Source organism: Sapajus apella, unplaced genomic scaffold (genome assembly GCF_009761245.1).
Source record: "Sapajus apella isolate SASKATOON/1434 unplaced genomic scaffold, GSC_monkey_1.0 scaffold90, whole genome shotgun sequence".
Lineage (NCBI taxonomy): Eukaryota > Metazoa > Chordata > Mammalia > Primates > Cebidae > Sapajus > Sapajus apella.
Window position 1 is genome coordinate 6,494,016 of NW_022437030.1, and position 18,512 is coordinate 6,512,527.

Consider the following 18,512-nt stretch of genomic DNA (forward strand, 5'->3'; position numbering starts at 1 on the left):
GGCATACAATGATGTTGATAATTATAGCACTGCATAATTTCCAGAGGGCTGTATTCAAGAAAACATGAACGTTTTCCATCAGATGATGGGGAGGCAGCTCAAGTGTTTCATGTAAGCGGGATGTTTTATTTGCTGTGACGTCAGTTAGACGAGATGTTACTGGCCTTAAATTTGACTCAACAAGTTGAATTTGCAAACTAAAGCACTATTGAAATAAGTAGTGTTGGGGGGGGGCCAGAGATAAACTGTTTCTGTGCATTCTTAGTCTAATATGTGGTTGTTATAATATGTGTTCCTTCAGGGAATCAAAGTTGCAACTGTAACTGCCCTTTCAGCAGAGTTTCCTCCCAGCCCTGTCAGTATCTCAGCTAAATAGCTTTATGTTGATCTACTCTGGAGGGCCTTCATGGGAAATATAAAGAATGAAATTACTTGGCAACTACCACTGTGTATACCGCAACCATTCCATTCTGGCTAGGCATAAACAAGCACAGTGATGGTCCTTAGTGGAGACTGCAATTCAAGAGATTTCTGTTAACTGTGAACGTGAAATACCACCATGGTCAACAGTTTTGAACAAACATAAAGTAGGACGACCAAAGTTCAAACATTTAATTCTTTTTTTTTTTTTTGAGACGTTGTTTCGCTCTTGTTACCCAGGCTGGAGTGCAATGGTGCGATCTCAGCTCACCACAACCTCCGCCTCCTGGGTTCAAGCAATTCTCCTGCCTCAGCCTCCCGAGTAGCTGGGGCTACAGGCGCGTCCCACCATGCCCAGCTAATTTCTGTATTTTTAGTAGAGACGGGGTTTCACCATGTTGACCAGGATGGTCTCTATCTCTTGACCTCGTGATCCACCCGTCTCGGCCTCCGAAAGTGCTGGGATTATAGGCGTGAGCCACCTCACCCGGCCCATTTAATTCATTTGTCTTATGGATTTTAAATTTTTAATTCGGTAGAAAGCTATCTAAGGGCCTGAAAGAAGACCCTTAGAATTTTAGAGCTGGAAGACTTAGAAAACTTGTGCAGCCTCTTCCTTTTACGGAAGGCAAAACCAAGGCCCTGGGACACGCCAGGATGTGATGTAGGTCACTCAGTTAATTCGTGATGGATCGAGAGGGAACTCAGGTGTCCAACACCTTCTTAGGCCGGCTGTTTTCCAGTACGCCCCCTGCTCCAAAACCAGTATCACCCACCCCCAGGGCTCTCTCTCCTTTTTTTAATTCTTGTGTTTATTTTTCTCTCCCTTCCTAACTCTGCTATTGAGAACCGGAGTCTGAGCCTCGGGAAGACTGGGTTGCCGCCCCAGCCGAGGTGCGCGCTCTTCTCTGGCTCGGGGCGTGGGGCTGGGTCTCCGCCGCGGGCGCCGGGCACCGCTGGTGCTTGCACCTGGGCTCAATCGCTGCATCATCGCGATACGCTCCATGCTCTATGCTCCCGATTCCACAGCACGGGCGCGTGACGCCCGGGTCTCCGCGTGAAAGGAGAACGTGGGGCTAAATCCACGGCTCCTTAAGGACGTCTTTGGAAGCCCTCGCCCTTCCTCGGCGCACCCGGGCTGCCCTAGAGATGCCCTGCGTTTGAGTGACCTCGGCGTCGACCCCGCCACTGGTCAGCTCCCGACTGGGGCGTGCCCTGCCGGGGCCTGACGTGGCCGCGGGACCGCCAGGCGGGCGGCGCGAGGGGAGAGGCCGCCGCGAGGGCGCGGCCTGACGTGGCGGCCGCGGCGGGGCTGCAGGGGGAGCCCGGGCCGCTGCACTGCCCCGCGCTCCGGCCAGAGGGCGCCCGGCCCCAAGCCTTCCCCGCCCCGAGGCCGCCCAGGGCTCCGGGAGTAACCGCGCCGGCGATTGGGTCGGCCGTGCTGCGGGGCCATGTTGGAGCGGGGCAGCGACCCCACCTCACACTGCCCTCCGCCCCGGGTCTGGCCCCGCCGGGTGGGAAGCGGAGCGGCGAGAAGAATCCTCCCTTTCGGGCATCCCAACGCAGGGGGAGCGGCGTCGGGAGCGGCGGCGGTCACGGCCGCCCCTTCGCGTCCGGGCCAATCAGCGGCGCGGGCACAAATATGCAAATGGCGCGCCGGTGCTGCTGGAGTGCCGCTCGCAGGGGCTGGTGGGGTCGCGCTGGGGGAGTGAACTGGGCCAATCAGGCGGGTGCGTGGCGGAGCGGGGGAGGCGGTGCCCCTTCACTCCTCCCTCCGCTCCCTCCTGGCCCCGCGCTGACAGGGGGGCCTGGCCGCGCAGCCGGTAAGTGCCGCCGCCGCCCGCCGCTGCCACCCGCCGCTTTGGGCGTGGGGAGGAAGCCCGGGGGCACCGCGGGGCAGCGGCCGCTGCTCAACTGGTGGGGAGATGCGGGGGCGGGTCGTGTCAGCCGGGTGGTCGCCTGAGGCCGCCCCCGCCCGGCCAGCCGCGCGTGTCAGTCTCGGTCGAGGCGGGGGGCGGCGGGGGCGCCTCAGTCATGGCGAAGCGCGAGAGTCAGCGAGCGGCGGTGAGTACGTGCAGCTGCCGCCGCCGCCGCTCGGCCCGGGGTTGGGGGTCGGGGCAGGCCCGGCCGCGCCGCCGCCGCCGCCTGAGGTGAGGGGCCCGGGTCCGGGGCTGGGCGGGCGGGCGCGCGGGGAGGCCGGGGAGGGAGTGCTGCCTGCACGTGCGGCCCAGCCCGCCCGCGGCCCGCCCCGCGCCTGTCATGGCTGCGGGCTGCTGCCCCCGCCCCCCGGTCCGCAGCCCCTGGGGTAGGGACCCGGCTGCCGCGCCTGTTGCGTCGGGTGGAGGTGAGGGCCGGGTAGGCAGGGCGTGGGGAGGCGGGCCCCCCTTCCCTGCCCCGCGCGAGGTCGGGGCCTCCCCCTGGGCTGGGCTCCCTCCCGAGGGTCGGGCTGCCCTCCATCCTGCAGCCTCTTCCCCCGCCCGTGCTGTCTCGCCTCCGTGACTCATGACAGGGCGTCCCGCGCGGGCACCCGGTGTCCCGGAGCTTGGAACGCCTCCGGCGCTTTCCCAGGCCTTGCCTCTTGGTTCCGACCGCAGTGCCTTCCGTGCGATCCTTCACCCCGAGGGCCTCTCCTCGTCTGCAGCGTGGCCCAGACCCCACCAGCCCCCGTGTGTGCGGCCGCGGTCGCTTTCTGGGTGTCTAGGTGCGGGACGTGCGGGTTGGCTGCAGGGCTCTCTGCGTGGACATCCAGCCCAAAACCAAGCACGACCCGGAAAGTCCTGGTGTCTCACTGGCTGTCACAGCCGCCAGCTCAGACTGGTTTCTGTTTGTTCTTATTTTTGTTTTTTTAATGGTGGTTGGTGGGGGGAAGGGGGTTGGTTTGCTTTTTCTTTTTTCTTTTTTTTTTTTTTTAAGAAAAATAAAACTTTTCAGAACAAAGTAGACGAGAATTTTTTTATTTTTTATTATCATATTAACAGTGCTACAGTTACTTTCCTGGAAGCCTGGGATTTGACGCTATTGTGACATTTATTTATGTGAAATATTCATACCTACCTCATAATTCCCCTGTATTAAATAAAGTTTATTTTCATTAATAAAATTACTATAACAATTTAGTTTCTCAATTTTGCATGCTACTTTTCACCTTTTCCCTTTCTCTAGTTCTTAAAGTCTCCAGTTCTACTTAACTAGCCATGATCTTAAACGAAAAGAAGGCTTGTGTACTGTTACTCGCTCCCTAGACTTTAGATGACTGTACAAGTAGTTTTAAAAGAACCACTAGGTCTGCAAACACTTGAATGTACAAAAGCTGAACTTAAGGGAGGATTCTACATTGCAAAGGGAGGAGTTTGTTGTTTTTTGCAATGCAAAAGGATGACCATAGTTTTCTTCCTTTGAGTTTACAGAACGTGAGTTTAGAGCTGCGTTTTGGTAACATCAGGCCGCACAGAGCCTTAGTTCGATATTTCATAAGTATTTGTTAAATAAAAGACATCTATTGCTGGTAGCAAGAACAACCTGTATTGTGTATTTTCAAGACTTTCCGTTTCTTCCCTTTTTTTTTTGGTTGAGACGGAATCTCGCTCACTTGCCCCAGCTGGAGTGCAGTGGTGTGATCTGGCTCACTGCAAACTCCTCATCCCACGTTCAAGCAACTCTCCAGCCTCAGCCTCCCCACTAGCTGAGATTATAGGCACACGCCACTATGCCTGGCCATTTCTTCTGTTGCTTTAAAAATTCACGTTACATAGTAATAGTTTACCACAAAGTATTGGCAGGTCTCTGCCCTTGGAGAGTTTCCTATAAATTACAGACCATATAATGTAGACGTGAAGTATGTATTACAGACGTGAAGTGCATTGGGAAAAGTCATTGCCTCCCAGTTTTGGTTAAGGGTAATTTTGTCATTCCTGAACAGTTTCAGGTAAGTATGTGCAGTGTTGTAGTTAAAAACAGCAACAACAAAAAACCCTTGTGATTGATTGACCAGGAGAAGATGATATCCTAATGGCATAAGAAATAAGATAAAAGCAATGCTAGTCAAAAACAGTACTAGTTAGGTGTGTGAGCAGGCTGCTTTAATGGGGGACTGCTGTAATAGGGAGACTGAGACAGGAGGATCACTTGAGCCAGGAGTTCAAGTCCAGCCTGGGCAATGTAGTAAGACTGCATCCCGTCTCTATTAAGAAAAAAAATTATGATTCGTTTATAACCAGTGAAATTCTCTTGGATAGTGTGTTGGCTAGAGAGAATCGAGACTTTGTCACTTAACTGTGCAGATAATATTCAAGTTTCTTGACCTCTGTGAGCCTTAGTCTTCTCCTGTATAAAACTTCGTTTCCTCCAGTTTTACGATTTCAGGATTCTAAGTACCCCATGAGGCCTGTCCCTGAAATAAAAAGACTATTATTGGATGGGCAGATATGAATATAGATAGAAAATAATGTCCGTTGAGAAAGCCTATGGCAAGGTAAGATTAAGGAAACCATGGAATTTTCAACTTGGAAGTATCTTTGGGAACTTTTAACTCCAAACTCCTTCTCTAGTGCAACTAAATGCCTTCTACAAAGCACTGTGCTACACCTTCCTGATTTACCTCTGGAAACAGGGTAGAGCTGAAGGAGGGGCTCAATATATGAATTTTAAGAGGCAAGAACTGAAGTAGGAATACAGATTTTAAATTAAAATCTGTTGAATTTGCTATCAATTGTAAAATAAAAATAAAATTTTGGTACGTGTGAAAAGTAGGTTTTCTAAAGATGTGTTTTGTTTACTGATGGAAATGTCATAGAAAAAGCTTACCACCCGTATATAGCAGAGAAGAAAAATGAAGTCCTAGAGGGTCTATAAAGAAAAACTATGAATTAATAGAGCTACTGGGGAAATGTCATCAGGTAATGAGTGAATAAAAAACATAAATAAGAATATGAAACGAGGCAGTTGGTCAGAGTGAAAACTAATGGAAGCATGTTATAAGTGCTTGGAAAACTTTAGAAGCCAAAGATAGGGGTCAGAAGAGATATACTGATACTGATGAGAGTTATTTTAACCTTTTAAATTCTTTGAAATTGTCAACGTGGGATATAGATTTCTTATAAAAGATTTAGCTTTTTTATACTTATTTATGTTATAAATTTAAGTTGCCACATTCCAGTTTTAAAACTTTTCGCTAGCACTTTGTGCCTCTGTTTACATCCTTATTTGGGCTTCACTCCCTTACTTTTCCACCTCTTGGAATTTTACCAGTCTGTGAATACTCAGGTCAAGTTCCACCTTGTGAATAAAACTGTACCTTGTCCTTGTAGCCCTTTAGGGATTTCTCCTTCCCATGAGATCTTAGTATTACTATTTGTTGCACTTATTTGACATACCGTGTACAACTTCCTGAAATTTCGTCTATTGTATTGTCTTCAAGCTTTCAGAAACATTTTTTGCTCCTTTCTTCTTTTAGAAACAGTTGGAAAGCTGATCAAGTGACAATGGGAGACAGAAGGGGAAACCACTTTGAACTGTAATTTATTCTTTGGACTGAAAGTCATTCATATCCATTTATTCATTAAATATATATTATGAAGTGCTCCCTTAATTTATGATCTATGTATTAAGTGCATAGTAAGTGATCCCTACCTTCGTGGAACCTACCATCTAACAGTGGAAACAGATAAAGAACAAGTTAATAAACAAATGTAAAATTACAACTTATAGTCAATTAATGAAAGGAAAGAACAGAGTGCTATGGTGGATAAAGTGAGGAGAATTTAATGTATGCTCAGAGAAGGCCTCCCTCAGTTGGTGATACTAAGTGGAAACAATAAGAAGACAGGTCAGGAGAGGAAGGAGTTTCCTGAAAGGTAAAAATATGTTTGAAGGCTATGACACAGTAAAGAACTTAATATGTGAAAGAAATGAAAAGTTGAGGGTGGCAGAAGCATAAGGCAGAAAACCATATGAGCTGAAATGAGAGAGATCAGATTATACAGGACCTTGTAGGACATATTAAAGACTTACAGGTTTTACTAAAGACATTGCAGTCATTGAACATTTTGAAGTAGAAAGGTGATATGCTTTAAATGTGCTACTTTCAGAATGGATTGGAGAAAGGCAAGGGTGAAAGTAAAGATACTGCAGTATTACAGTAGTCCAGGAAAAACATGATGGTAGCTAGATTATACATGTATTTTGGAGAGGAGATGGTAAGTTGTGAAGGAGGAACAGCTGACAGATTCATGATGGATTGGATGTTAGAAGAAAAGTGTCAAAAATTATTTCCCGGCTCCTGGCTTGAGGAACTAGATAGATGGTGGTGTGTGATTTACTGAGATGAAAAAGATGAGGGAAATGAAAGACTTGGCAAGAAATCAAGTTTCCAACACCATCCCTGGACAAGTGCTTCAGAAGAACTCTGCCTTTATATGAAAGATAAGCACCTTAGAATAAGTATAGCTGGAAGTGTGATACCTTACAGTGACATATTCGTAGTGTGTTATTTGAGAGGAAGAAATAAGCTTCATATTTATATTAGAAAAACTGGTGAAATGATATTTTTAACAATGCACTTCAGTTTTTGAAAGTTTATTTGAACATTTTCAGAATACAGATTATATTAAATATGAAAGTTTGAGAGAAAATAAATGAATATATATGTAGTATTGGGTGATGGTACAGAATACAAAAGTTTTATAATCCTGATATTCTCAGGAGAGTAGCATTCTTCTCAGTTAATTGCTTGTAAGGGAGCTTGATATTAAATTTATAATTTTTAATGAGGCTTCTCATTTAATGGTGCTTATAAGTAGAAGTTCTAGTTCAGTCATGACTAGCTATTATTTATTAAATAGCTGTCAGATACTGGTGTTTATGTTATAATTTGGCATTATGAAGTTAACCAAGCAAATATTAAGTTTGGTTTTTGTGTGGCTTTTCCTATATTTCAAAACATTTTAAAACTAGTAATTTTAAACATTGTTATTGCTATAGAGGGACATAGTTTGAAATCAGAAAAAAGATCATCTTTCTTGTCTAGTGGTCATTTCATATTAGTTTACCTACTAATCAGTAGCAGTATAAAGAATATTAAATTTTAATCTATTGGAAATCAATGACTATGATTCTGAAAGATAACTGCCAATATAGCTTGTTCTTTTGTAAGAGGAAGGAAAAGTATTTTTTGCTTCTGTCCTTGCAATGTTAATCTTTAAAATGGCAATCAAATAATCACTAAAATTTTCTTCCATTTAAGGAACTTGAGTACCTTTACCTAAAAAAAAACAAAATCTAGGAATTTAAGATTATAGACTTGGCTTACTTAGTCTGTTTTACAGTTGAAGCAATGGAGGTACAGAGAAACTGAATTGCCTGAGATTTCTAATATTAGGGAATGCTTTATTTCATGGGTTTCATAATTTCCTGAATTCACTACATATTCCAATATATGAACACACTTATTTTGCTTTGGTGAATGTTTCTTGAAATCAGTAGTATACAGAGTTTACTGAAGTCATTTCAGATACCACTCTATATTTGTTTGCCAATTTTTTTTTAGTGACATATAGTGTAAATGTTAAAGTATATAAATTATGTATATACATCTATGATTAATTGCAAAGTAAACACATCTATGAAACTACCAACTAGGTCAAAAAATAGAATATAAAGAAAGCTTTCTTTATATTCTTTGCTAGTTATCTTTTTCTTTCTACCTTTCTGGGATGACCATTGATGTCTAAAACCGTAGATTAGCTCTGCCTATTCTTGAACTTTATTAAATTGAATCATATAATATGTGTTCTTCCAGCACTGTTATTTTTGTGAGGCTAATTGTGTGTGTGTGTGTGTGTGTGTGTGTGTGGTTTTTTTATTTTTTTGTTTATTTGTTTTTGAGATGAAGTCTTACTCTGTCGCTAGGCTGGATTGCAGTGGCACAATCTTGGCTGCTCACTACAACCCCTGCCTCCTGGGTTCAAGCGATTCTCCTGCCTCAGCCTCCTGAGTAGCTGGGATTACAGGCCCATGCTGCCACACCCAGCTAATTTTTGTATTTTTGGTAGAAATGGGGTTTCACCATGTTGGCCAAGATGGTCTTGCTCTCTTTATCTCATGATCCGCCTGCCTCAGCCTCCCATAGTGCTGGGATTACAGGCGTGAGCCACCACTCCTGGCCTAATTCTGTGTTTTTCTGTATAGGAAGAGTTCATTCATTCTCATTGCTGTTGATTCTAATGTGTGATGGTTGTTTTTAGTTTTCCTCTATTATGAATAATACTGATATGAACATTTCTATACCTGTCTTTCGGTGCACATATTCACACATTTCAGTCAAGTATGTGTTTCTGGAAGAGGAAAAACTGGTCATAGAAATATGTATGTTCAACTTTAGCAGTAATGCCTTACTGGTTTTTCAAATTTGTTTTTCCAATTTCTGCTCCTTTTAGCAGTGTATGAGAGTGCCAGTTACTTCACATTCAGTTATGTGGTTTGATTAAAATACAGCTATATTTGAAAAATTTTGTGATCTTTTTGAATCTCTAAAGATGAGTATTTGATGAATAGCTATTTCTGCCTAAATGAGATACAGTACAAAGGAATATGAGATGACAAATATAAACGTTTTTAGTTCAAAAATGAGTACCCATGTTGTGCCTGTTGGATTACAGCAGATTCTAACAGAACACAGTATTATTTTCTTGAAGATAAATGGCAAGACACACTGTCTTTTCTTGATTCTTAGAAAAGTTTAGTTTTTAAAATAGAATTCACAGTATACCACTTTAGGAGTATGGTATGTGAAGAATGATAAAATACATATTTAAACCTTAAATCTTATTCAACAATATAGAATAAAAGAAAACCTTTATCAAAGTGAACTTGATAGCTATTAGGTGGAATGCACAAAATACTTTGAAATAAGTTCTTGGGGAAGGAGTGGGGAAAAGTATGACAAAGATCTGTTATTATTTTTGAGATTCATAGAGAAGTTCCCTGGGCTGCCGACAGGGGATATACATCATAAGTAGAGACTTAAGCTATTACTTTTTTTTATTCTAGAGATGGGGTCTCGCTATGTTGCCCAGGCTGGGGTGTGGTGGCTATTCACAGGCACGATCCCACTGCAGGAGTTTTGACCTGCTCCATTTCCGACCTGGATCGCTTCACCTGCCCTTAGGCAACCTGGTATTCCTCCGCGTCCGGGAGGTCACTATATTGATACCGAACTTAGTGCGGACACCCGATCGGCATAGCCGGCTGCAGCCCGGAACTCCTGGGCCCAAGTGATCCTCCCACCTCAGCCTCCCGAGTAGCTGGGACCATAGACACATGCCACCGCGCCTGGCAGCTATTACTTTTTTAGTATACCTTAGGTTGAAGACTTCAAGAAGGGCACTAAGAAGCTAAATGATCTTAAGGTGGTGGGAAATTGGGTTTTATATCTTTACACCGTTAGTAAGAAAAAAATTTCAAAGAAACAATTTATAGTATACTAAGAAAAGCGGATTTGAATTTCTTAAAGATTTGAGTGAAATCACATTTGGAGGATATAGTAGTGAAGTAGATGTGTCAAGTATGATTGAATTTGAAATGCTTGTAAGTGGATTTGGTAGACATGAAATCACTACATAGAAACTTAAATCTAGTATTAAACTACATAGAAACTTAAATCTAGTATTAAACTACTAGATGTAAATGAATCAGGAAGGAAAGCCAAAAGAAAGAAAATTCAAGGTATGATTTCATAGAAGCTAATTTCTAGAAGATGAAGAGGTTAATTGAACTGAGTTCAGAAGATTCTTAAAGCACTCAAAGCCTAAGTGGGATGTAATAAATGGGGACACATAGAAAATTAGAAGCTTCATATAGAAGATAGCATTTGTGTTTAGCTCCTGTTGTCACTTCGGTTAGTGATGACAACTTTTCAGTGGTCAAAGATGGATTGAGAGAGCATTTTGATTTGTCTAGGAGGTTGATAGTTACCTTTGAAAATACAGATTCGTGGGGACAAACTACAGAGTACAGCTAGTACTCGACTTACGACCACGATTGGTTCCGACAGACCGGTCGTAACACGATTTGGTCTTAAGTTGAGTAGGCTATATGCACGCGGAGATGGTAGTGCTGCCGGAAGCTGGTCCGCACTGTCATACGCCCAGCTGGGCAACGTTTGTGCTGCCAGACGCGGAGCAGTCGTGGCTAGCGATTGTGGTCGTAAAGTCGAATGGTCGTAAGCTGCATAGGTTGTAAGTCGATCAATACCTGTACAAGAGGTTAACCCATAAATAGCTATTTAGAAAATGGAGGCAATAGATCACTTATTTTCAATATTTGGCATTGAATGGAAGGATAGAAATAGGATGGTTTTGTTTTTACATTTTTGTTAGGGAAGATTGTTCTGCTGATGCTCAAAATTAGACGAGAAGCAGGCAATTGCAAAGGGGCAGTTAAAGATCCTAGAAAGGTGGGATGTGGGTGGGTATAAGTCTTTTCAAAAGGCTAGATGAAACGGTTTTTTGAGGTAAAGGATTTATCTTTGGAAAAAAGCCATCTTTTCTTCTCTAAGAATAGCTAGAAAAAGAGATATATAGTGCTTGCTTCTGAAAAGATGGTTATTTAGTGAATTTCAGCTGGAAAACCTCAGAGAACAAATTGTCCTTATGTAAGAATGGGGAAGTTAGGACTGAAGGCTTGAGGAGAGAGAACACATAAAGTCACGTAAAGTAGCCTAGTACCATAGAGGAATATATTTTAAAATTTCTAAGGCAAAGGAAGGGACACACTGAAGGTAAAGTGTATAAATTAATATTAACCTTATATTAATAAGGTGCTAGTAATATAAATACTACAAATATCAAATATAAATATTCAGAAAATGTTAATTTAATTGAACCAAGGACTGGAGATAAAATTACAGTGCTGATGATGATACAGTATGGTAGGTTGAATGAATGAAAAAAGTCTATAAGAGTGTTGAAGGTAATAAGAGAACAGCATTGGAGATTATTTAAGGCAAAAGAATCTGAGGAGGTCAGGAGAAGCCTATTGGTCATGGGAAAGTTTAAATGACTGTATGCTCTTGGAAAGGCAGAAAAGAGGTGCTGGAGGTAACTGGCATGAGAGGGAAAGCTACATTTAGTTAAGCACTTCTGTATTTTGAGCATAGTCTTTCAAAATCCTGTGACAACTCTGCAAAGTAGGTGGTAATGATAATCAACCTGAGTCTCAATGTTCAACTTTTCTATTTAAAGCCTTTGAAAATAATGTATTTAGCCGATGTAGTGGCTCACACCTGTAATCCCAGCACTTTGGGAGGCTGAGGTGGGTGGATTACTTGACCCCAGGGGTTCCACACCAGCCTGGGCAACATGACAAAACCACTGTTTTACAAAAAAATACAAAAATTAGCCAGATGTGGTGGTGCGTACCTGTGGTTCTAGCTACTTGTGAGGCTGAGGTGGGAGGATCACTTGAGCCCATGAGGTGGAGGTTGCAGTGAACTGAGATTGACCACTGCACTCCAGCCTGGGCAACTGCAAGAACCTGTCTCAAAAAAGAAAAAAGAAATTCTGCATTTAAGTCAATTTTCTACTTTTAATATTAATTGAAATTTAGCATTAGAATAAATAGGCCCGGTGTGGTGGCTCACGCCTATAATCCAGGCATTTTGGGAGGCTGAGGCAGGCTGATCACTTGAGGCCAGGAGTTCCAGACCAGCCTGGTCAACATGGCAAAACCCCATCTCTACTAAAAATACAAAAAATTAGCCAGATGTCATGGCACACACCTGTAATCCCAGCTACTTGGGTGGCTGAGGCAGGAGAATTGCTGGAACCCATGAGGTGGAGGTTGCAGTGAGCTGAGATCATGCCACTGCACTCCAGCCTGGGTGACAGAGCACAACTCTGTCTCAAAAAAAGAAAAAGGAAATATTTAGACTTGATTTTGTTTGGGTGTAATGTTTGGGTTTAATGTAAGGTCCTGAACATTACAATTAAACAATTTGACCTGACCCCGTGGCAACTGGGAAATTTGTCATCTGTTTTCCGTATCATCCTCAATCAGTTACCCTCAGTCAGTTACCCTCAATTAGTTACCCTTAATCAGTTTTTATCATGATTAGAGATGAGATTCTATTTGTCTGAGACAGAGTCTCGCTTATTGCCTATGCTGGAGTGCAGTAACACTGATCATATCTCACTTCATCCTCAACTTCCTGAGCTCAAACGATCCTTTTACCTCAGCCTCCCAAGAGATGGGACCACAGGCATGTGCCAACACACTTTGCTAATATTTTTTAAATGTTTTGGAAAGACTGGGTCTTGCTATGTTGCCCAGGCTGGTCTTGAACTCCTAGGCTGAAGTAATTCTCCAGCCTTGGAATCCCAAAGTGGAGATTATGTTTTTAAGAGTTTTCCTTTCTGTGACATGTAAAGCAAGACTAAATTAAGTGGGAATGCCAACAAAGTAAATAATTGAATTTGGTAAATGGCTATCTGCAGAGGGAGATGAGTAAGCATTAGATGAGTGCCATTTAGCTTTGTCCTTTTCAGTTATTTTAAACCAAAGATTTGTTTTTTAAAAATCCTATATGAACGTTCAATTTGTAAAATAAAAGCAAAATATTCAGGGTGAGATATTATTGGGAGGAAATGGGAAGGAAGGCCTAAGGCCTCTCTTCCTTTGGGTGGTTAAAGATTACCCAGTCCTCCAAGAAGCCCAATTTGAAAACACAGAGTGTTTACACAGTGCTTTATGTGTATTATTTTACAATAATTTTTTGAGATCAGTGCTGTTATAACCCCCATTTACAGATGAAGAAACTGAGCTTCAAAATGATTGTCATGCCTAGGATTACATAGCTGGTAAGTGATGAAGCCAGGATTCCAGCCTTGCCATTCTGTTTCTAGAGCCTGTAAAACTACTATATAGGATCCCTTGTAGAATTCCTTTTTGATGAAAGTAGGGTTCTTTCACTGAGGGATACATGGGAATTAAAGTTTAAATTGGATTACTGAGGCTTTAAAAAACTTGTAAAACTATCCATAACAAAGTTAATAATTTTAACTCCTTTTAAATGTATAGTTCAGTGGGGGCATTCTTAAAATCATAAAAATGATATGTTGTTGCTTAAAAGAATGCTTTTGAATCTTAGCTTTTAGAATAATGTAAGGATTAAGGAGTTTAGTTATTTTTTTATGTCATGGCATTATTGAATTCCTGAAAGCATATGATTATTAACTGTGACAGGAATTAAATTAGTAGATATTAAGGATACAAAGATGAGTAAGAACCAACCTCTGCACCCATCTTGTTTATTAGGGAAAACAGACATGTAGACCAAGAATGATAAAATAGCATGTAAAATATGGAATACAAAAAAAAATGACTGTATGGTAGCTTGAAGTGTTTGAGTGTGTAAAGGTTTCCCAAAGATGGTACCTGAGTTTAATCATGAAGACATTACTTTGTTAAGAGGAAGGCTAGTGGAAGGGGTGATGTTGTAGGCATAGAGAACATATTAATGAAAGTATAAGAAAGTTTCTTGAATTCCGGCAACATTTCAATGTAGTGGAAACATAGATTACCTATGAGAGTAGCAAATAAGAGTGGAAGGGCATTAATAACTTTAGGAAAGGAATAAAATAGCAAGTATATATTTAAATTTAAAGATAAAATTAGGTATCATAAAATATGATATTGTTGATTTGTATAAAAATTTTTTAAATTTTTAAATGAAAATACATTCAATACAATTAGATATAACAGGCTTAGATCTTGATAATATTTCAGCAAGTCAACAATTGATCTATGTTTTTAGTTCTAAAGGTTGATGAGAGGGAAATAAATAATTTTTGAATACTTACTATGTTTTAGGACTTTGGATATATATGGTTTTTCCTTTTTGAGATGGAGTTTCATTGTGTCACCCAGGCTGATCTCAAACTTGTGGGATCAAGAGATCCCTGCCTTGCCTTCCCAGAGTGCTGGATTATAGGCGTGAGCCAGTGCGCCTAGCCTGAATATTTTCTTTCTGAACTTTGCAGCCTTTCCAAACCCTGTAGATGGTACAATGAGGAAATAGACTGAGGTTTGTTTGTTTTTTGTAGAGATGGGACTGTGTTGCCCAGGCTGATCTCAAACTTCTGGCCTCAAGCAATTCTCCCACCTCAGCCTCTCAAAGAGCTGGGATTACAGGCATGAGCCACTGTGCCCAGCTTAGACTCAGAGATTTTAAGAACCACTCAAGGTTACACAGCTTAGAACTAGCAGTTAGAATTTGAACTCACACCTAAGCTCCTTTAGCTGTGCCATGACTGGCTCATGTTTGCCAGATGTTTGTCTAATTGATTGGTGAATGGAATTTATTTTCTAATTAAACAGTCAAATATTGTCTTAGTCTATTTTGTGTTGCTATAACGGAATACCACAGACTGGTTAATTTATAGAGAAAAGACATTACAGTTTTGGAGGCTGGGAAGTCCAAGGCCAAGAGGCCTACATCTGGTATAAGAACCTTACAGACATTCACAAGAAGGCCCTCTGATGCAAGGTCTTCTTACTCCATCATCCATAGTAGAAGGCAGAGGGGCAAGAGAGCAAGATGTGATTGAACTTGATTTTTTTTTTTTTTTTTTTGGAACAAGCCCACTCTCTTGATAACTAACCTATTCCTGAGATAACAACATTAATCCATTCATGAGGGCAGAGGCCTCATGACCTAATCACCTCTTAGGCCCCACCTTGAAGCACTGTTGCTTTAAGGACTGGTTTCCAACACTGGAACTTTGGGGGACATATTCAAACTATCGCAGATGTTATGCAGTTAGGTTATCAGAAACATGTTAAGCATACGTAGAGCAGAGTTACAGATGGGGTTTAATAGAGTAGTGTACACATGGAATACATAGCGTTAGAACCCCTTATGTGGACTTTTATAATGATTTTATATATTTTACATTAATAGAACACCTAGGGATTTGCTAATTAGCTACTGAAAATAATTTAGAAGGATACACTTCTGGGTAAATATTACAAGTTGGTTTATTTTTCTTTTAGCTTCTAATTTGTGCTAGGACTCATGTTGTTGTATGTAAAGGTCTTATCCTGAAAAGTAAAAGAATGAGGGCAGTGATACTCCCACAATTAATGTAATGACCTTTTTCAGCATTTAAAAACATTTTTTTAAATTCTTGCTCATGATCCAAACTTTTTTTGTTTCTTTTTAAAAGTGATTTTAGGCCTAGAACATTATGGATGATCTCCTGAAGTGGGAGAAAAAATATCTTTTTTAAATTAAAATTTAAATTAAATCTCAGGTAAGTATTTTTAGATTTAGAGCTTTTATTTTTATTTTAGAGCTTACTACTTCTTCATTTATTTTGTAGTCAGGATGAAGCTTCTTCCCTGTGAAGCTTATATCTGTTTTGATTAGTGTAGTGGTGGTGTTTTAACTATTTTCTTGGAAGTCTATGAAGTTGTTTTTTTTTTAAAGAAAACAAAATAACCGAAAGTAAAAAGTATAAGATACCTTTACAAGCATCCATTTAAAACTTGTCATTGATGAGGAAACTGAGGGCCAGAGTTGAATATGTTGTTATGTATTCAGTTAGTACCAGAGATTAGAATTTGGTCCCTGATAAGAAAACAACAATTCTAATAAGTTTTAATTTATATTTTGGGGTAATAAAATTTATCTCTTGGAACATTTTGTCCTACTTTAAAAATGTCTGTTGTGTCCTGCACAACAGAGTGAGACCTTGTCTACAAAATATATATATGGAGTCTCACTCTGTTGCCCAGGCTGGAGTGCAGTGGAGTGATCTCAGCTCACTACAACCTCCACGTCCCAGGTTCAAGCGATTCTCCTGCCTTAGCTTCCCAAGTAGCTGGGACTACATGTGTGCACCATCATGCCTGGCTAATTTTTATATTTTTAGTAGTAGAGACAGGGTTTGACTATGTTGGCCAAGCTGGTCTTGAACTCCTGACCTCATGATCTGCCTGCCTCAACCTCCCAAAGTGCTGGGATTACAGGCATGAGCCACCACGCCCAGCCTACAAAATATTTTTAAAAATATTTTAAAAAATGATGGCACACGCCTGTAGTCTTAGCTACTGGGAGGTTCACTTGAGTTCAGGAAGTCGAGGCTGCAGTGAGCTATGATCATGCCACTGTACTCCAGCCTGGGCAACAAAGCGAGATATTGTCTCAAAAAGTCTGTTTAGGCTTTGAAGTCATGATTAAGTCAATTAAGCAAAGACGCGTTAGATGCCCATATAAAAGAATTACTTTAAGAATACTTTGGTTAGAAGTTTTCTAAGCAGGCCAGGCACAGTGGCTCACACCTGTAATCCCAGCACTTTAGGAGGCTGAGGCCGTGAATCACTTGAGGTCAGGAGTTCGAGACCAGCCTGGCCAACATGGCAAAACCCTGTCTCTACTAAAAATACAAAATTAGCTGAGCGTGGTGGTAGGCATCTGTAATCCCAGCTACTTAGGAGGCCGAGTGAGACAGGAGAATCGCTTGAACCCGAGAGGCAGAGGTTGCATTGAGTCAAGATTGCACCATTGCACTCCAGCCTGGTCACAAGAGTGAAATTCCATCTAAAAAAAAAAAAATTGGGTCACTGTTTGGGATTTGCTATTCAGACACCTTGTACTCTACATCATTTAAAATAGTTAAGTATACTACCAACGCCTGGAATCTATAGCAGAGCGTGTTTCATCTTCATGAAAGAACAATCAAACATGGGCCATAATATACATATAAAAAAGTATTAGCCTTAAAAAGAAAAGATATTCTGACACATGCTGCAGCATGGAAGGACCTTAAGGACATTATGCTAAGTGAAATGGGCCAGTCACGAAAAGACAAATCCTGTATGATTGTACTCATAAGAATTGCCTAGAGTTGTCATATTCATTGAAATGACAGTAGATGGTGATAGCCCGGAGGAAGGGTTAAGAGAAATGGTGAGTAATAGGTATAGAGTTAAAATTTTATAAGATTTAAAAGCTCTAGAGATTGGTGAACAACAGTGAGAATATACTTAACACTACTGAACTGTATTCTTAAAAATGGTTAGGATGGGCTGAGTGCAGTGGCTCATACCTGTAATCCCAGCACATCAGGAGGCTGAGGCAGGGGGGATCACTTGAGGCCAGGAGAGACCAGCCTGGCCAACATGGCAAAAGCCCATCTCTACTAAAAATACAAAAATTAGTCAGATGTGCTGACACATGCCTATAATCCCAGCTACTTGGGAAGCTGAGGCACGAGAATCTCTTAAGCCTGGGAGGCAGAGGTTGCAGTGAGGTGAGATTGCACCACTGCACTCCAGCCTGGAGGAAAGTGAGACTGCCTCAAAAAAAAAAAAAAAAAAAAGGATGGTCACTTTTGCTATGTGTATTTTACCACATTATAAAAGGTTTTTTAATGGGCCGTAAACTCAATGTCCAAATAACCACTGTTGCTATTTTTTTTAAAGTTTCACAAAAAAATTTTTAAAACCCAGTTTCTGCCTTATATAGCATTCCCTCTCCCCCAAGAAAAAACTTTGTCATTTTCATGAATAAATATTTAATTTCTGATATTATGTGCTACTATTTAGTAGATATAAGGATATAGCCCATAAAAATTATTGACTTAAATTTTATGGGGGGTATAGGCTTTAAGATAGTATGTAAACTATAGAATGTTAGCTAGTACTAAGTCAGAAAAATAAAACAAGGAAGAGGGAGTGTGAAGCATTGGAGGGGAAATAATGACATTTTAGAAAGGGTGATCAGGAAAGGCCTCGCTAGGAAAGTCACTTTTGAGAAAAGAACTTACTGTAATGAAGGAATGGTGCATTGAGCTACGGAAACAGTAAATACAAAGTCCTTGAGGAAGGTACATTTCTGGCTTTTTTTTGTCATTAATATTTTTGTTTTTTTTTGAGACGGAGTTTCGCTCTTGTTACCCAGGCTGGAGTGCAATGGCGCGATCTCGGCTCACCGCAACCTCCGCCTCCTGGGTTCAGGCAATTCTCCTGCCTCAGCCTCCTGAGTAGCTGAGATTACAGGCACGTGCCACCATGCCCAGCTAATGTTTTGTATTTTT

At 41.5% G+C, this 18,512-nt stretch overlaps 1 protein-coding gene across 6 annotated transcripts in view; it reads left to right on the forward strand.

Annotated features, from left to right (window-relative positions):
- CHD9 (chromodomain helicase DNA binding protein 9) overlaps nt 1–18,512 on the forward strand; it is a 265,800-nt gene that overhangs the window by 71,149 nt on the left and 176,139 nt on the right. The window contains exon 1 of one of the 6 annotated variants that reach the window (XM_032255725.1): nt 2,106–2,243. The exons of 4 other annotated variants lie outside the window; for them this stretch is intronic. The gene's annotated coding sequence lies outside the window, so the exon portion shown is untranslated. Of the gene's footprint in view, nt 1–2,105; nt 2,244–18,512 lie in introns of those variants that run through there. One more of the 6 variants, XM_032255721.1, reaches the window with a different exon arrangement.